The 20,324-nt window shown below is 52.2% G+C and overlaps 1 long non-coding RNA gene across 1 annotated transcript; it reads right to left on the reverse strand.

Moving 5' to 3' along the window:
- Positions 1-1,264: 1,264 nt before the first annotated feature.
- Positions 1,265-5,123, reverse strand: LOC134470799 (uncharacterized). The gene is made up of 4 exons (XR_010039963.1): positions 4,579-5,123; positions 3,752-3,851; positions 3,580-3,640; positions 1,265-1,430 (listed from the first exon to the last, which is right to left on the reverse strand). It is a non-coding gene; the product is annotated as an uncharacterized LOC134470799 (long non-coding RNA).
- Between the last annotated feature and the right edge of the window lie 15,201 nt (positions 5,124-20,324).

Consider the following 20,324-nt stretch of genomic DNA (forward strand, 5'->3'; position numbering starts at 1 on the left):
TCAGCTGACTCAAGAAGGAGGTGCCACCAGCCCAGGATCCAAGCTGGGGCCATGGGCACTGCAGGTGGCTCATCTAGATGTCTTGGCCTAAGCATCCCATTTCCCTGGTACCAGGTTTCCCCTCTATGGGACTTGTTCTGTGGTGGAAGATGTGTGAGAGCTGCCTGGCCCTCCTTCCTTGGCCCTGCCCTCTCTGTTCCCTTTCCTGTCCCCTTCCCCTGCCCATTCTGCTCTTACTCACTCCGCCTGCCCCTGGTTGAGGAGGCCACCATCATGGCTGAGCCTCTGCCTATGGTCAGGTCCTCTTGGAAACCATCTAGCTTGGGCCCCAGCAGGCTCATTGCTCCTATGACAAAGCTTGGCCCTGTAACACATGGCTGCCGTCACCCTCAAAGTCACATCCAGTTGGCAGCCTTTAAAAGTACAGGGCCTGTGGCTACAGCTCTCATGATATTGCTGGAAGGGCATAGCCTGCAGCTCAGTCTTGCCCCCTCCCTGAGGTTGCCTCTCCACAAACACGACTGCTCCCAAACTGGACACTGCTGGGCTGCAGTTTACCATCGTGCCTGGCACCATGAACTGGCTGCTCTGATGCCACCTAGAGCCCACTGTGTGTAGATCCTGCCCTGTGCTGCTTGAAGAGGCCCATCTGGCGATGTCCTTCTGCTCCCAGAACTGGGGGGTCCTGGGTCCATCCTGATCATGATGTTTAGTGGTGCCAGCTAGGGCCAGAGAAAGGAGAGGGGCCTCCAGAGCCTCTTCTCAATGCTTTGAGTGACTCTAGTCTGACCCATCCATACCCCATCCAGTTGGGCCCCCTCTGGGTGCTGGGCCTGGCTTGTCCCCTGAAGCCACTCCTGATGAGGTTACCTTGGGACCATGCGTTTTCCAGGCCTTTGGAAATCTCTAGGATGAATTTCATGTGGGGAGGGGCTTTGCTGTCTTACTTCGGCATCCCTAGCCTCTCCCAGCGCAAGGCTTGCTAAGTTCACCCTTCACAGGGACCCCACCCTGTGATGTTTCCAGCTTGTGATGTTCCCATCCTGTGATGTTTCCACCTCTCCTACCATCTTCCTCCACCAACAATGAACTAAGGTCCAGCCAAGGCCCAGGTCCCACCTTCCCCATTTCCCACCCCACATCCACCAGGGTCTTAGTGAGGGACAATGGCTGAGTGCCAGCCCTACAGAGCCCAGTCTCTCTTGTGCTGATCTGGTGGGCAGCTATGCACTGTTACTCAGCTTCTGAGGTCACTCCTTACCTGTTCTTGGGTTGATCCAAGGCTTCCACAGGGGCAGGGCAGATCATGTCACTGGATGCAGGGGAGGGTCCAGAGCAGTGGATGGGCCATAACTGCCACCTGGCATGTGGGTGGGGGTATTTGGCAATAGTTGCAGGTGCTAAATGGTTTCTAAATCTCATCAAATGGCCTGAGTGCAAATGAGACAAAATATGCTGAATGAGTATGCAAGGGTACATGTATGAATATGAGTGTATCAGTATATGTGCATGGGCAGAGTGTGCAAAGTGTGTATGTATGTGAGTAAGCATGTGAATGCATATGAGTACTTGGGTGGGTGGACATGCAAGTGTGTTGTATAAATGGGAGAGTGTGTGTGTGTGGTGAACATGTGGGTACATGATTATGTAAGTTTGTATATACATGAGTGTACAGGTGATCCAGGCTTTGCACCCGCTTTGACGTTGGGTCCTTGGCATCTGCTTTTACACCGGATGCAGGAAGTGCAGCTGAGCCCGAACACTGGGGAAGTCTCACTGCCAGAGGTTCTGGATCCCAATGCTGGGATGACGATGTTAGAGACCAGGGCACTCAAAGTGGAATCCCTAGCCATCCAGGGTTGACAGGGTGATCATCGGTAGTGTGGGAGCTCAACACAGACTCTAGGGCTGGAGGACACACTTACCCACCCAGTGGGCCTAACGATAACTGAATCCTGCAGGAGAGGGCCCACAGGGTAAAACTGCCAGAGGGGTTCACTGCCTGTACCCTGCGGAGGTGGCTGCCATATTCTCCTGGCCCTTGTGGGACTGAGTTCCGCCAGCCAATGTCCACAGCATATGGCCACCAAGCTGTGTCCTTGTAGACCTGGAGGTGAGAATAGCTGGCTGACTGGGGGCGTTTCACATGCGCTGCACGTGTTCCTTACGCCTGTGGGTGTGCCTGGCTGCAGTTACAGGAAGATTTCAGATCCAAGGTGCCGAACTGCGACTGAGCAGTGCAGAGGGAGGGTTAGGGAGGAGGGTCCCAGCCAGGAAGATGGGGTGCCTGTAGTCTACAGTTAGGATGATGAGGAGCCCTGTATTGGCCTGTGCTGGGGATATGCGGTCGAGGTTCTGTGTGGGTGTGGCTTGCATATTGATTCTGAGCCCCCCCCCCCAAGATGGCCTGGCATAGTCTAGGGTGCTGGGGGCCTTTCTTGTTTCATAAACATATACCTCACCTGGCAGCATAAATCTAGACACCTCCTGCATCCCTGTTGCCTCTTCAGGGAGGGGAGCTGCTCTTCCCATTCTGGACAGCCCCTCTGCACCGCACCCCACACCCTCACAGTGATCTAGAATCTCTGGGTGGGAGTGGGAAGCCGGATGCAGCCGGCTGTGTTGCTGTTTTAGGAAAAGAGGGGCTGGAGGCAGGGAGGTGCCCAGACCATGTTCCAGGGAGGTTGTCTAGCTGGCAGGGAGGGGGAAAGGGGGCTGCACCTCGCCCCTGCACCTCGCTCCTGCACCCCCAGGTTCTTGGCTCCTTGCCTCTCGCACACGGTCCTCTGCCTGGCAGGCCCAGGGCCCTGAGCCACCGCCCGCCCCACTGCGGGTGTGATTTCTCAGCGTCGTCCTCCTCGCCAGCTTGTGTCTCACATAGGGAATGTTTCCATTTTTACAGCAGAAAGAAGCCCATTCCAAGCGCCTCAGCCACAGCCGAAGCGAACAGCCCCCGGGGAGCAGCCGCCACGTCAGGTGCTCTTGGGGGTGGGGGTGCAGGCTGTACTGCCAGCCATGGTCTTAATTGCTGTCACTCAGGGAGCTGGCTCTAGCCTGGGGCAGGAGCTGTGGGGAAGGGTCTCCAGGGCAAGCACCATCCCCTGGGGAATCAAAACCTTCATTTGGGAATCCTGATCCCCTTCCTAGATCTGGAGGAGCCCCCTGATTCTAGGTCAGGTGAATCTGTGATTTGGGGTCAAAGTGTTTGCCTGAGGGACACTAGAATTGGAGTGAGCTGTCCAGGCTGTGTAGGCATAAGCCCAGGTAAGTTCATATGCTGGCACTGCCGCTCCCAGACCAGAGCCCTAATTCCAGGCTCCACTGTGTCGCCCTGTCCCCAGGCTGCTGTGGGGATAGATCAAGGCCACAGTCCAGGGCTCCACAACTGGTATGTGGCACAGCTTGCAGGTAGTTCTGCTGCTGCCATCACCTGACTCTGTTCTGCTGCCAAGTGCACACAGCTGCCATCTGAGGGCTGAGGGGGACACTGTGTCTGCTGTTTCCTCCCCACCTTGCTTGGGTCTGATCCCCTAGGATACATGAACCAGATTTTCTTAGAAAGAAATATTTGCTACTCACAGCACAGAACAGGTTGGTAGCTTGACATCCAAAGGTCTCATAAACCAGTGTGAACGCAACTCTGCTCCCGAGACATGGAAAAAAGATGGAAAGGGCAGAAAATGACACATATGGCAATTTACAATGAAAATAATAAAAATTTTTAGGAAACAGGAAAAACATGCAATTTTACCTGTCATCAAAGTTGTACACCTTGAAGGTGCTCTTTGTCTCATCACATTGGCTCTGGGGTGACATTGCAGTTCTGGGGGCACCCTGCCAGCACTGCAGCTCTGTAGGAAAGTGGGGGAGCCAAAGGCAAGGCTGGTTGGTGATCTTGGCACCCCTGAGATGTGGCAGGTGCTGGGTGGTATCTCTATCCTGCCCTTTGGGATGACCACAGGCTCATATCTACTGACTCCAGAGAAGCAGAAAGGATAAATATGCATGCAGTCCCAAGGCGGGTTATGGGGCAAGCGTGAGGATGAAGATCTGGCCTGAAGGCTCCCAGTCCTCCTTGACTAGTCCTAGGAGCCAGGAGGAGTGGCTGAAGGTCTGATGAGGTAGTCTTCTATCAGCTCCATTCTTTGCTTATTGAAACAAGAAGAGGGTGGAGGTGGCCACAGAAAGTCTGGTTTCTCACAAAGCTAAGTGGCTGCAAGAGCATCATGTGAAGACTGGAGCTTGTGGGTGATTCTGAATCAAGGTACCTCAAAGAGTCTACCAGTGGCCACGGAATCAGGAAGATGCTGGCATGCAAGTTTCACCTCCCTCCCAGAGCATCCACATGACCTGAGACCATACGTCCCTCTCTGCCTCAGTTTCCTCCCTGCACCTGTTCTCCCTAGGCTCAGCTGTGATGGAGTATCCACACCCATCACTCACTGAGCCTCCCTGGGCTATTCCAGGCCCAGACCCTGGTGCTGGGAGGGACTCAGCCTCTAAACCTTTGCTAGTGCTCTTGCCTCTTCTTGGTGCTGCCCCATCTCTTTTCTCTGGGGCTGTTAGTCTCCTACTTACCCTTCTCCACCTTGGAGATGCGCTTCCTTCTCAGTTTTCTTTCATTAGTGCCAGACAAGCAGACTACAGGTAAGGGGGCCCAGCGGCTCTGCCCACTGTGGTTCCAGGTGACACGGACAACACTCTTTATTCAGAAGACGGATGAGAAGAGGTGGGAATAAAGATGGAGACAAATATGCCTGAAAGTGTCACCTGTAAGGACAGGGAGGGGAGCTGAGAAGTCTAACCTGGGTCCCTGTCACATGCAGTGTGTGGATTTCCTGCCACTAAGCTTGTTTTAAGCCATTGGTGGGACTTTTTCAGAGGTGGCTGGCTCTCAAGTGTATGATGTTAAAATTGATTCATGGTGTAATGCTAGGATCAAGGGAGCTGGGATTAAGGGTGTGAGTGCTACATGCCCTAAATATCTTGGATAAGATACAAATATAAAAACACCTGTGGTTTTCCATTGTGGCTTTGCTACCTTCTGCCCACCATGAACTGTTTCTCCTCTTCCATGTGATCCTGTCTTGGAGGAAGCCAATTATTGACTGAAACTTCTACAAACTGTGAGCTAAATAAACCATTCTTTCTTTAACTTTGGGTGTCAGGCATTTTATTTCAGCAATAAAGAAGGTAACTAAGACATGAGGCAAAAGGCAGAGAGTTGGTGGTCTGGGGTGTGAAACCCAATTAAGGGAGGGTGAGCCTTTTATTATTTAGAAGTTGGTCAACCTCGAGAGGATCAGTAAGGCCCTAGGATGTCAGAACATCAGAAAGACAGAAAACTAAAGCTTGGTTAGCACTGCTCAGCAAGGAAGGCTCAGGATGGGGAGAGTGGCAGTGTACCTAACAGGTGCTGACCGCCCACCCTCTCTGGCTGCAGGAGAGCCTCACAACCCAACCCTACCTGCCAGTCACTCGAATACCAGTGAATTGCCTTCTGCCCTGCCCCAGGCCTGGTCCCTCCTGGCTCCTAGAGATGGGGAACCATCTTCTCCAGGAGGGGCTGTCAGGGACCTCTCTGACATCCATATTTTTCTTTGTGTCCCTTGCTTTCTAACTGCTGTTTGTGTCCTCTTGAGAACACCTAGTGGTCTCCATTAGCGACCATGTTCCCAAGCCCAGCACTGGTGCAGCCTATGGAGCCTCTTCAGGAATTTTGCAGGGAATTGGTATCCTGCCCACCTTCTTCTCTGCATGCTGCCTGGAGCTCCTCTCTGGCCTTGGACCTTGCCCTTGGTCTCCAGTGAAGTCACACAGAAGGCATTTCATTTCTTTGGCCTGTCTGAGGGCATCTGTCCTTCAGAAGGGCCATTTGAAACCTTTTCATCACAGCATGACTGATGCCTGGTCTTGCTTCGGTCGTCAGGTTTTATGTGTCCCATTTTATGCTCATTTCCTTCTTCTTGTGTGTGTGTTTTTCCTTTTAACTAAAAAGATCCATTTACTGAGTAAAAGATTGTGTATTCAGGACATTCACTCTGTAGGCGATCCTACATCATAAACAATAGGATGCACAGAGAGACCTATTTTTGTGTATTTTAAAATATTTAATGATATATACACTTATAATATCTTTTTCTGTGGTGAGAGGAACAGGATATTCTTTTGTTCTTTAACTGCGATAAAATATTTGTAACATAAAGTTCATCATTTTAATTATCTCAGGTGTGAGGCTCAGAGGTATTTGGTACTTTCACGTTGTACCACCAAGGCCACTGTCCATCCACAAGACATTTTCATCTTCCCAAATGGAAACTGTGCACCCATTAAACAACTCTCAACCCTCCCCCAGCCACCATTCTACTTTCTGTCCCTACGAATGGACTATTCCTCATCTAAGTGAGATCATACAGCATTTGTCCCTGTGTGGCTGGCCTATTTCACCTTTCTGTCATGCGCCTCTTGGCTGCATGGTGTTTTGGCCTTTATGCTCTGTAGCAGTGGATGAAGTGAATGTCCTGCTTTTTAATTCTGAGGGCTTACTTTTCAGGTTTCAAAAACACACTTTAATCTCAGGTTCTCCAATTGCGAAGCATTTGCCATGACATAATACTTGCTGCTCCCTAACACTGCAGACCCTAGAAGAAAGAGCTCAGGCAGTGGTGGCATTAAGTAAGCTCTTGATTTCTGCATCTATTTCACCCACCCCATTACCCAACAGGAAGGTAACTCTGAGTTACCAGAATGTTAATATCAACCTGTGACTGTGTGCTCCTAGCCCTTCAGAGTCAGGATAGTGTGAGAGGGAGACCCTGTGGACTCTCAGGATGACCTGGAGAAACAGGTGCTGTGGCCAAGACTGTTCCTACAGAGCTACTTGATTCCTTACTTGTTTTCGAAAATTCCAGGGAAGTACTCTGATTGGCCTGGCTCAAGTCACATGAATCTCCACTCCATCCAATTATTGTGGCCAGGAAACTAGGCACATACTGTGATTGGCCCACCCTGCCCCGATGCCTACCACAGGTCTGTCCCTTGGAGTTCAGCTATCCTTGTATCCCTGCCACTGTGAAGAGTTGACAGCCCTACATTTCTATAGTGGAAATGGTCTAGGAGACATTACTTTGTAGGGGCTCGAACTTGGGTGCTGTGACTCCAGGTAGAGACACTGAGACTCAGAGTAGGGGCAGATTCACTAGAGTCACAAAGCAAGCTAGGGCATGCCTAAGTGTTACAGCCCACATCATATATACTCTTTCAGGAAGTCTTCCTGTTTTGGCCAGGTCACATCCAAGCAGGAAACAGGGCTTCCTTGGTCTCCAGTGTAGAACAGGGTTTAAGGCCAGTTCTTGGTGCAGTTACTGCTTCCCCAGATGAGTTCCAGCCTTGCAACCAGGTATGTGGAATTAAAGATTATGAGTCCCAGGTTCTGCTCACCACTTGGCATAGTAACCCCACTCTGCCTTCAGCCCCAAGACTCTGAATCATGGAATTAGGGCTAGGCTTGCTCCTTTAGCTGTGACCACAACCCTTTTTCCTGTGGATGATCCTGGCTGTGTCTTTGTCTTGTGTCCATGTGTTGTGGAGCCTTTGGCCTGCCTGTCTAACCAAAGGTCTGACACCACTTTATTAACAGTCAAGTCGACATTGGTTTTGTAAGTTATGAAACTTTCTAGGTGTTTATGGAGCCCTGGTGTGATTTTGGTGTGTGGGGCTAATGATTGGGGGGGTGCAGTACATGAGGAGGAGAAAGAAGAGGAGGAGGAGAAGGAGGGGGAGGAAGAGGGGGAGGAGGAGGAGGAGGAGGAGGAGGAGGAGGAGGAGGAAGAGAAGACAAGACATAAATGAAAACCTGCCAAAATGCCCTGTTATGGAGATTTACACTGATCCCTAAATATCAGAGATTAATTTTTTGAAAACATCTATAAAATAAGAGATTTATACCTAAAACAATATTGTCCACTGTGACAGGAAAGGATTAGAGTCAATTTATTCGTGTATTAGTCAAAAACTCAATTTCGTATATTGTGCAGAAAAATTAAAACCCTTTCTACATTTTATTACAAATTATGTATTCTCCATATATGGAGATAAATAATTGATAGCATTACAAATACTTAATCTAGAAAATATTTATTAGAAGCAGACAACTCATTCTTTATGTGTTTTGTTGAGGACAATATTGCACACTTTAAAAAATTAATGACTTTTTGCAAGAAAAAAATCTGCATCCTAATTCTTTTCTTTAACATCATGTCCAAACTAGGAAGTGCAGGGGCGGGGGCAGGATGTCGGGGTGGGGGTGGGACATTCATGCCTTTGACTTTGGCTGTGAACAAACTAGAGGGTCTCTGGCATCTGGCTCCTGGGCCAGTTCTGTCTCCTGCTGGGGAGGTTCATTTGCAAAGTGACAACATATTCTTTTTCTTCTTCAAACTCTCCTTGGCTTATAATTTTAAAATAAGTGTTTCTGACTTAATCTCTGAAAAAGCACCAAGTAATGAGATTTGTGGATGGACTCTCACAGAGCCAAGAAATGAAGACTCCCCACCTCTCAGCCCAGAGAATTACAGAGCCCATGAATTATCTCAGCCCCCAGTTTGGGCCCCAGGCTGTGCAACCAAAGGAAGGTGGACCTTGTGGGTGATGTGACTGGGTCTCTGCCCAGGCTGAGCCTCGCACCCCACAGGCTACACAGTCTGCCCTTCTGAGGTGGGTAGTCTTGCCACGCTTCTATAGGATCTTTCATGTGAGGTTTATCCCCTGTCACAGTCCCAGGCTGTGATGAGGGAGGTCAAGGTAAGTCATCTCTCAGGCACTGTGCAGCTCTGGGTCCTGGCCAGGGCTCTCCTACTGACCTCTGTCCCCGGTGGGTGCCTAAGTGACTGGGTTCACAGATGATGGGGCTCCAAGGCAGTGTCCCTGTGCTAGCCTGCCCTGGGGAGCACCTGAGTTTGAATAAATACCTGCCACGTTTATTAAAAAATAAATTTTGTGCTAACGGAAGTGCTGCTTCTATACATAGGAAAATTGTTTAAAATAAAAACCAAAACAGTTTTCAAAGGCGCCATGGCATTAATTATTCATCTTTTGCTAATGAAAACATGCCTTTGCAGACGGCAGGCTCTCCTCCCTCCACGTGGGGGTCTTGGGGAGCCTAAGAAACTTGGCTTGAGGGTGGGTGGCTGAGTGGCTGAGGCAAGATACCCCTGTGTGACAGCCCCAAGAGTCAGGACAGATGTCTCTGAGCTCCCAGTGTCCCCTGAGTAAAACAGGAGTGACCATGTCCCCCTCGTGGCTACTCAGTAAGTGTGGCAGCCAGATCTGCTCTGTGGTGTGTGTGCCAGGCAGAGGCTGCTTCAGGACCTGGGGTCAACAGGGTATAGAGGAGACATCTTGGCCTTGAGGAGTGCTCAGTGGGCACTGATCACCAGGTGGGCACTGGTGGACAGATTATGCCCCTCCCGGACAGGCCAAGGGAGGAGGGGCATAAGGGGCTGGCTGGGTGGCAGAGCTGTCTCCTGAGGAAAGAAATGGAGACAAAGGCTGGGAGCTTGGTTCTGACAAGTAGATCTATCCAGGGAACTGCTAGGGGACAGCCTTTCAGCAGGACTGGTTGAACAAAAAGGGCCACAGCTTTCAAGAAAGGACCCACCCTCACTGCAGATCCATGGTCAATGCACCTGTCCTGCCAGTTGCTGGCCCTCCCTGGTTAGTCTTTTCTTTGGGGTTCACTTTCACAGGGTTCAAGTGTGCCCAGGCTGAAAATGTATGTGGCCAGGAGGACCTTTCTACCTATGGTTCCTCCTGGCAGTCTCAAATTCTGCTGATGGCTCCACTTTCGTTTCCAGTAAAAAGGCAGATTGTCACTCTTGCCCGTATCAGTAATGTGGTTGGAGTATGCTCAGGTCAGAATAGCAGCCTCAAACCTTGGGGCCTTAAAGCAATAGTGGAGGATTCCAGGTCCTGTTCAAAGTCATTGGGTGATAACCAAGTGCACTCTGGGACATATCTGCATCGTAGGAATAGGAAGAAAGGAAGCCTGCAGGCCTTGCATTGAGCCTTACAGGCCATGTACACTCTACTTCTGTTCAATCCATAAGCCAGGACCACCTTGGTTGTGTTCATAGGAGGCTAGGCTGGCCTGGTGGGCTGGCAGAGGCACCTGTGACATGTTTGACATACTCGGCGAGCAGTGACAGGCACTTCTATCCCTCTGCCTCCACCTCCTTGGCAGGCTGTACAGCACACCCATCCTGTGTGCAGGAGCCTGGTCCTGCATCTCTGCTCTGGCCCTGAATGAAGATGCGTCCAGGGCCTACAAGCAGACCTTCCAAGGCAGGGTTATGGAGTTTTTGCTATTAACATCCCCTGGGGCAGTCCTAGTATGTGAGGGGACTCTGGGCATTTATTCTGTACTTTTTTTTTTTTAATTCTGTGCTTTCATTCATGCATACATACATTCATTCACAAACTCTCAAGCATCCCTGGCATACACTCTGGCAGCCAGGTCTTTTGGGGAGAGAGGATGCCAATCCCATCAGTCATCCCCAGGCAGAGGGATCTGGGGGGCCCAGAGAGAGCCTGTCAGAGCTGAACTGACAGCTGAGGGCGGGGCACAGGTGGTATCCAAGACAACGGCTCCCCAGGGGTGGGAGATGAGCTGTGCCCTCAGGCACCAGCAGCAGGGGGACCCCAGCAGGAGCCTTTGAAGCCTTGCCAACCCCTGGGGCAGGCAGGAGAGAGGAAAGGGGCTGCAAGGAGGGGCCCACAAGGGAAGGCTCTATCTCTGCTGGATGTCTCTGCCTTGGTCCCTGAAGGTTCTCATGTCCTGGTCCTCTGCACCTGGGTGCCTGCATTTCCACTGCCCATGTGAAGATACTTGGCCCATCCACAGCTCCTACCACAACCTGGGTTCAAGATTCCTTTGCCAGACATCTCCCAAGGGTGGCTGGAGCCCATCAGGGACTGGTGCTGCTATGGCTCAGCGGTGCTCAGTCGGAAGGCACACATAGGAGCTGGCCTGGCCTGGATGCGTGAGCGGGTGAGGGGAGGCCTTATGGCCTGCTGCCCAGACCCCTCCTTGCTTCCCTCACTGTAGGTCTGACTTTACTGGGGCATTCTTCAGTCCGGTATAGATTTCCTGTCTTCACAGAGGCAATGACACCAGCCAGGTGTGCACGTTCATTCCTGGGGAGGTTTTACTATGGTGGTAAGGACAGGGGTTGTGTGGATCCCCCAACCTCCCAGAACTAGGGCTCCTCGTGCTACCTATCACTCAGTGGCTCCTGTTGGTGAATCCTTGCCTGGTGTGGGTACTGGGCCCGTCCTACACCAGGGACAACTATCCAGCCCTCACTTTCTTACCTCAGAACCCTGTGCCCAAACCCCAGGAGAGGAAACCAGTACCCCTAAGGCCACCCCAAGGCCTATTCCAAAGCCAGAGTGACAGGAATACAATTTCTGAGCTTAACCTGTGGCAAGAGAACAAGTGACCTCACCCAGGAGACAGAGTGGAGGCAGCAGCCCTGAGAGGGTCTCTAGTTGCTAGTCACACAGCCAGAATGGGAGAGGTGCACACTCTGCTCCTTAACTCCCCACTGACACTGGGTGGCCTGATGAGGAGGAGGATGGATGAGAAGAAGAAAACACTAGGCAGAAGAGAGCTGGGCACCAGAGGCTGATGCAGAGAAGAAGCTGGTGATGTGAGCTCAGGAGGGCAGATGCTACAGCATGGCAGGAAGACACATGTGCATACATGGGTGCAAACACATGCAGCATGGTCACATACACCACATATTCAGCACGTTCACAGACACACTGTGTTCAGTCAAATCACAGATACATGTGAACCCACACATCTACACAGCAGCTACTCAAAAATACATGTATACTCAAAATAAGCCACGGCACCTGCAGCCAGGCAAAGCTGGCCACTGCAGTGATAACTGGTTTCTGGTAGCCAGGCCTGATTCACCTCCAAATCCAAAGGGTGACCACTAGTCCTTGGTCCTGGGGAGGGGTCTCTGAGGTTCTCATACCCATCCTGCAATGGGTTCTGGGAGATTCTAGGACATGGCAAATCTCTGCAGTGTGATCCCCAAGGCTGAGCTCTACCAAATGTTCCCAGGCTCTGTAAGCTCCCCATAGCCTCCAGCATAGTGGTGGATGGAGGTTGAGATGGAGAAAAGAAAGTGGGGGCCATGGATAGGATCTTTGTACTCTTGGTGAAGATGGCCATAAGTGCTCTAGGCTTTTCTTAGCGTTCTATAGGGTGTGTGGGTCCTAGCTCAGGCTTGGAGGGGATTCATCACTCCCAGGAGGAAGAGGAATGTGGTCCAATATCCCTAGTATGGCTGGGACCCAGCCCTGTGGGCCTCTGTAGCTATGTGGCCAGTCCAGGTCAGGGCCTCAAGCTGGGTGTGGGAGGTCCCAGGGCAAGGCTCCCAGCCGCACAGAGAAGAAACTGCTCTGCTGTTAAAACAATTTATTTTGCTCTCCAAGAAACTAACAGCTGTTTACAAGCAGCATGTGGGAGATGCCCCCGGGATGATGGATCTAGCCATGACTTGGCTTTCAGCAAGGAAGAACTGTCTTCAGTCAGAGCAGGACAGGCAGAGCAAGCCACAAAGCCTAGGCTGTGATCTTCCCAAGCATTTTCCTGTCCCTTCAGCCTCTGTGGTAGGTGCCCACTGGTTCTCTGGGCACCATCTTGGGAGAGTGCAACAGTATGCAAGGCAGCATGATACCCTGTGAGGCTGATGTGCTGTGACCGCAAGAGGGTCCAGGGTAGGAGTGCTGCAGCGAGGGTGTGTGGTGCACAGAGGGAGTCATGAGGTCCCAGGGACATGAGATGGAAAAAAGAGGGGAGCAGCCAGCAAGTGCAAAGGCCTAGGGAACCAGTGCTGGTGATGCAGAGGGACCAGTACCCTGACACCCTTAAGTTGGTCCAGCTTTCCCGACCATGCCTGGCAAGGGACCCCACAACATCCTCCTCAGTTGGATTCATATTCGGAAAGTGTTCAACAAATACCTGCTCAATTTGGAAAAATGACAGCCGTGATACAGAGAACTCTTGAGGCCCAGGCTATGCACACACAGGGTTTTCCTGCTAAGCCCCTGCAGCTCTGAGATGGTCTCTGAATGCAACATGAGGGGTTGTTGGGGTAGAGATCATGTATGCAAAGGCCCTAAGAACAGGGCAACCTCAAAACACCTCTGAGATTCAGACCTTCTGTCAGTTTCTACCCATTTTTTCAGAGCCCCATATGGGTGAGGGTGACTGGATAGAGCAGCTCCTCTCTGTCCCACAGCTTGTACCCTCAGAAGTCCAGGATCTACAGGGGGAGGTCCCGAGGCTGGGGAGGGACTCCTGCAGCAGAGTCAAGCTCAAGAAATACCATCAGACAGAGGCATACAGGGAGAGTCTAGCCAGGACTGGGGTGGATACAGAAAGTTTTTCTAAGCGCAGTTCAAAGCCTGAGTGATCTGAGGGATAGGGACATTGGTTGGAGGCTCCATGTGGGAATCCCCAGGTTCAACTCCATGGCTAAGTAACCAGCTGCTCCCTTCCAGGCTACCTGGCTTGGGGTCTTAGAGAAGAGGGACCTTTCTGGGTTCACTGAACATGAATTTTTGGATGACAAAACCAGAGTCCTCATTGCTTGGGATGTCAAGGCCAACTTTCAGTCAAAGAGAAGCCAGAGAGCCTTTCAGAAAGACCCAGAAGTGAAGTCTATGCAAAACAGTTGAGGACCCCCAAGCTGATTCACATCCTCCCCTATGTACACGAGCCACCCACAGGAGGTCCATAAAGGTCTGGAAAAAGGATGGCAGTGTCCTTCATGAGTGCCTTGTGAGCATCCGTCCTTTCTAACCTTTAGTCACCTGGGAACTGACCATAACTGGGCTGCCTCTGGGCAAGTCACTGGATGTCCACACCAGTAGCCAGCTATTTCTAGGTGCTGCCACACAACAACCCGGCAGGAGTCCCAGTGCTAGTGTAGGGGCCTTGTTTATGGTCTTTGTCACTGTGGTGTGGGACCATAGTGGGCTCTGCTGCACCGTCCCCCATCTTCAGACTCAGCCACTTGTGGACACTGTTCTAGGTCACATAGCCCCTCTGGGATTGGCTACTGGCCCTAAGGGTTTGCATTGCAGCAGCAGCTTTTAACTCTAACACCAAGAAAATGGCAAGCAACACACCACGTGGCAGTGGAGAGCCCATAGGGGCTTTGGTGTGGGCCTGGGCTACAGGGTCTCTACCTTTGGAATCTTTGGGTAACAAGCCTCTGCAGGCCACCCATCCTCCTGAACTGGACACAAGGACACCACAGCTATACTGGGCAGTGCTAGGGACAAAGTCAAAGCTCCAGACCCCTCTCCAGGCTGAGGGCAGCCTTCCTGGTCTGAAAATTATTTTCTGGCCAGGTGATTTCAGCCCATGTGTGCCCACTGATAGGAAGGCTATAAGATGGGCCTTGCTGCCTATCTTTATGTCTAGAGCTGAACACCAGTGATACCTGAAAGTGACAACAACTGTTGACACAAAGGTGCTTCTTTGAGCTAGCATGTCCAGGAAACCTGCTCCTGGCCAGCTTGGTGCCGTAATAAGATGTGGAGTCTGAGGACCCAGGTCCCACCATGGGAAATGAGCTAAGAGCTACTCTTAAGTGAAGGTCACCACTGAGCTGATGGCATCTGGGATGGGCTCAGTGTGGGTTGTGTGCTGAGGGGAAGAGGCCATGGAGTGAGGAGCCTCAGGCAATAATCAAGCCTGACAAACAGAAGACCTCAGGGGACATAGCCTAGGGGGTGCTCAACAGGCTAGGTTCTGTGTTCAAATCCTCACTCTGGGTATTGTACACACATGTGCATGTGTGGGAGCCTGTGTGGGGTGTGGACCACCTACTCCCTAACCCATGTCCAGTGCTATGCAGTGAGTGGAACTACACATCTTGGGGAGGGCAGTAGGTTCAGGGTATAGGAACTGGGCTCTGGGGCCTCAGCATGGGGTGAGTTTTTCAGGGCCAGGGCTCCCAGCAGCGAGTGATGAGCATGATAGCCCTCTATCGTCTTCTGAGCTCTGCCCTCCTATGTGCGTCTTTATCTGTGATTTCTCCAGTTACAGAAATCACATTTATTTTTAGTTGTTCTTGTAGGATTCTCTCCATTTAAGGGGCAGCATTTTGGCATTTGCGTTTCAACACAGGAGTCACCCTGCTTGCTGGCTTTGTTCCAGACCCCTCGATATGCCAATCCACCTACTAACAAAGGGGGATTGGCTCAAGCTTTCAGGAAGAGCCCAGAGATTTCATGGAGCAGGCAGGTTGGGATTGGGAGAGGTTTGGGAGGTAGAAGCCTTCTGGGGTCCACCGTGGCTTCCTCAGACTCCTATGGAGGCTGTGTGGCTGCCTTCAGTGCAGCTGATCCTGGTTCTCCTCTTCTCTTGCTGCCAAGGCTAGTCCCCACCCAGTGCTAGCAGCACGCCTTGGCTTGGTCCGATGCCTATAGGCCTTGACCCTGGAGAGCGGTTGAGCCCTGCACCAAGCCAGGCCTGAGCAGGCAAGATCATCCCCCCTCTGCCATGATCCACACCTTTTCTTCATCCTGCCTCAGGCTCCCAGGAGCCTACAGATACTTTGGCTCCACTGGCCTCTCCACTCCCACCAAGCTTTGAGAGCAGATTGTGCTGACATCGACAGGATGGGGAAGGAGGTGCCTACATGACACTCTGTCAGGGAGAAGTCCCAATTAGGAGGGCAAATATGGGAGCAGAGTAGCTCAACCATACACAGAAAGCACTGCCCCGCCTGCCTGGGGAGGCCACACACAGTCTTCAGCCATCAGCCACTGCCCTTGGATTGTCCATCACGGCGGTGATAACTCCAGTATGTGGAGGTACCAACCCTGGTGGTACCCTTGTCTGGCATATCTGAGTGTAGGACCCTGCCCTGAAAAGCTACCCATGGATGTCAGAGCTCATCAGAAATGTCAACCTGCAACCAGGTCCCACTTCAGGGCCTCAGTGAGCAGGGCATGTGAGCACAGGTGTGAATCCCACTACAGTATGGGACTAGGTGCCATGGAGGGAAAAGGCAGGGGTTATTCAGGTCAGGACCATGTGTCTACCTCACAGGGACTTGGGACCAGGATGTTGCACATGACACTCTAGACTAGGGGTCCTGAGTCCCAAATCTCAAACATGGATGTACTTTATTTCCTTTTCACTCTGGGCTTGCAGAGGGAAGAGCCATACCCTCTACCCTGGTCACCTGGAAGAGTGCTGTTCAAATTGGAGGGGGTTTCAGGGTAGCTGTCCCCACATGGCTGAGCTCCTCCCTCCTGCCAACTCAGGATGATTAAATTGTCTGCATACCCAGGAACATGAGAGGCTACCACCAACTGTTGAGTCAGGGCTGACCCAGCTCAGGTTGCCCCCAACCCCTAGTCCAGGGTCTAGACTGCAAGACCCAGTGCAAATGATCAGGTTTGAGAGTTTATGGATCTCTCTGGTCCTCTTCTCTGGGGACCAAACATTCACCCTGGGATCCATCTTCCCCATGTCTAGGGCTTAGCATGGGGCTGGAAAAGCAGCTGAGGAGTGAGTCCTTAGAGAAGACAGGGGTTCCAGAAGGTGGCTGTGGGGAAAACAGGCTGATGTCTGTTGGACCTGCCTAGACTGTAGCCAGCTACACAGGGATTGTAGGGGTGGGCATAGGACAAAAGCCACAGTTCTAAGCACTTGTGGCTTCCTGGACCTGAGACCCAAAGTTTCCCACTTATTCAGACAGGTGGCAGATCTCTAGGAATAAGGCTCTTGTGGATGCCAGCCTTCTCTGGGTACCATGCCTGCCTCCCTGAAGTGCTACATGACAGTTGTAACTAGGGAACTTACTGCCTAATGGGCAATGGCCCACAGTATCCAACCTTGACAGTTCCCAGGACCAGGTATGACTGGTACCTGGGTAGGCCACACTCTCGGGTATGGCTGGCAATGGGACATGGATGTGTTGGGAAGAGTCTCTGAAACTCCAGTCCCCCTTCCATTTCCCTCCCACAGGCCCAGGCCAAGGGCATAGAGGGTTTACCAGGGAAGTACAGAGGAGCCCACTCTACCTGAAGGGGCACTTCCACTGAGTTTGAGGAGAGGTCTTCATCCCAATCCTGCCTTGTGGCTATAGATGGTCCTATAATACATCCATCCCACCCCTAGTGTACTACCTTGCCCTATATGTCACTCTCTGGCCAACTCACTCCAAACTCCAGCTCGGCTGTGCTAAGGATTCTCTTCTCCACTCCTGCCCCCTGCCAGCCTCTGAGTCCCCACAGGGGTCTGTAGGCTAGAGGCTGAGCAGTCCTAGGGACGTAAGGGGCTGCAGTCTGGTGCCTAGAACTCATGCTTGGAGCTGCTGCAGCTGGGGATCCCAGCTGCATGATATGGGAGACCCCCCCCCCCATTCTTCACGAGGGCTCGGGAGAGGGTAGACATGCCACATGCCATAAACTAGATCTCTGCCTAGGCTTTGCCTACCTAGGGCTCTAGGACTGTGGGTGGGGGACACTGAACCCCTCCCAATTGTGTTGACTGCCTCACAATGCTCTGTGTCCTTTAGTCCTGAGTGGGGAGGGGCCAGAGACTGAGATGATAGCCCTAGTCCCCTGAGGCCTACCTCCTCCAGCCCCAGTCATTCCGGCCTGGTAGTTCTCTTGACCCAGTGCCTGGATGTCAGCCCCACCACCACCTCACTCTGAGCCCGCCTTTATTAGCTGCTTCTCAACCAATTTTGCAAGTCAAATTCATCTGGCATGACTGAGCTCCTGCTCCATCTCTAGCTTGATATTGGGGAGCTAGAGGCCAGCTTGGAATAGAGAAGGCCCTGGGATAATGTGACGGCAACTGCTGAGGAGACCTGGGGCCCCAGAGACAGGTATGGCAAACTTGTAGCCCCATTCTTCCACCATGCTGCTGGCTGGGCCTAGCATCCCTTGCGCAGATCTCTGCCCCGCCCCCATCCTCGATGGGTCACTGTGCTCAGAGTGAACTAAGTCCCTGCTCTTGCCTCAGGGCACCTGCACAGGCTGTTCCTTCTGCTTGGAGACTGCTTGCCCAGCCAAGTGGAGGGAGGGGCAATTGTCTCTCTATAGGAGTCATCAGGGACCAAGCAGCTGTCAGAGAGCAGCTGGGACATACACAGCATGGCAAGATGTTGGCCCACAGGCTGGTTCTCCTGGGCTGAGAATGCTTTTTGCTTCTCTCTGAAGCTGGCTGAATGAGTCACTGAGCAGGAACTCTCGGCTTTTGGCCCTGTGGTTTGCCCATACTTTTCTTTCTCTGCAAACCTTCTATATATCCCTCATTTCTTTCAGGGACAGTGAGGCCCAGCTTCCACTGGTTAGCATGGCAGATGGCTGAGTTGGCCTCCAGGACATCTGGAGGAGGAAGAGTCTTGGGCTGGCTCTTTGGTGGCCAGGATCAGGCTGGTCTTGGAGTCCCAGGATGACAGTTGCTGTTCCCTTGTCACAGTTGCTCCCTTGCCTCCTCTCTAGACCTTTCCAGGAGTTACCCATGCCCCCTTTCTCTTGCACATATTCACATTACCTGGCACACACAAGAGATGGAGCCACTTGGGTACATCTGGGGTGTCAAATCCATGATACCACAGCAGAGCTCTGGTGGGCAGACTCCAGTCTGAATGGGGCATAGTCAGGACTGCTTCAAGGCAGAGGTGGCCCAGGTAGGACTCTGGCATAGAGAAGCCTGAGTGTGAGACACTGTGCCTCTCCTTGTGAATGTCCACACCACTAACAAGGATACCTTTGGCCCTGCAAATCTCAGCCACCAGAATCAGCTTTCATGGACCTTACCCACTATTATTAAACCACAACCAAAGCTAGATGGGGGGGGGTGTCAGCCCTTACTCTTTACTAGGGAGGAGGTGGGGACCTGTGTGGCAGCTGAGGGGACTGGGCTTTCATTAGCCTGTCTCAGCTGGGTGGTTCCAAATGACTATACCCGAAGCCCTTTGGGCTGGACCTGTCCCTCTGACTGGCCTGAAGTACCTGTGCCTGTGGGAAGAAGTGTGGGTGAGGGTCCCACTGCCTGGTCTCTTATCAGAGAGGGCTATGAGGCTATGAGGGTTTGCACTGATTTTCCAGGGCTTGGTGAGGCTGGAGGCTGCTGCAGGTGTGGTGGGAGGCAGGCACCCCATGGCAGGGCAGACATGTCCTACTTCCAGAGTGCAGCACTGGGTTCTTCCATGTGGTGTGCTCATCAGAACTAGACTTTGCAGCACAAACCCTGTGGGGTGGCAACATCTGTACCAACTGGGCTTTTAGGTTACCCTGATGTGGGTATCAACTTGGGATACCATCTCTTCCTCTCAACTCTGGTCCCTCCAGACTGACGGCCAGGATCTCACAGACTGGGCACCCTCAGCAGGCAGGCAAGTAGAACTGAATCCCCACCCAGACCCCAAGCAGACCAGACCCACTGGTGGGGTCAGAAGAGACCCAGGAAGTTACTGCCGCAGCTTTCCCTGAGGACGGCAAGACCAGGAGCCACAGCGTAGATTAGGCTTTGATCCAGCCTCCTTGTCTTCTATTGGTCTGGAGGAGCTCTTGGATGGAGGTGGAAAGGGATGATGTCCTGGATGGTACTGACCCTCAGTGAAGAGCTAGGAAAGGTCGAGTCCCCCTCTAGAAGAGAGACTGTTGAAGAGAAAAAGATGGCAAGGTTATTGAACGGAGTGGGTGTCAGGAGGACAGATGGACAGGCAGGTAGGGACAGATGGATGGGCCACCAGCTTATACACCCTAATCAGGGGAAGCAGAGGGAGAGATTAGCTGTGATTGGGATGGCAGGCCATTGAGTGACAGGAGCAGAACCCTGGGAGGTAGACAGGTGGGCATAGGAGCCTCAAGAGGGCATGTGTGACAAAGGGGCCTCAAGGAGGGATCGGAGGCTGAGCCCTCGAGCTCCTGCTGCCCTGTGCTCTCTCACTCCCCTGAAACGGAAATGCAGTGACTACCTCCCTGAAGCCCCCAGCACCTCCAAGGTTGTAGACTCCACCTCCTCTTCCTCTTTCTTGGCTCCATCGTTTTTCAAAAATAATTGCTCAGCGGCTGTATCAAAGAGTGGCAGTGCCACTCCCTAACAGGCTGTCCCCCACCCCAGTTCATTGGCTCTGTGTCTGCAGCTTCTCCTGAGCTGCCTCTCCAGGCTGCTATGTGTAGCAAGGTGTTTTCCTTGCAAGGTCTTCATCATTCCCTAATTGTTCGCATTTATTTTTCTCCTTCCTCGGTGAGCAGCCCCTGCGAGC

This window comes from Cavia porcellus, unplaced genomic scaffold (genome assembly GCF_034190915.1).
Source record: "Cavia porcellus strain 051 isolate PalLab524CR breed Dunkin Hartley unplaced genomic scaffold, mCavPor4.1 scaffold_16, whole genome shotgun sequence".
Taxonomy (NCBI): Eukaryota; Metazoa; Chordata; class Mammalia; order Rodentia; family Caviidae; genus Cavia; species Cavia porcellus.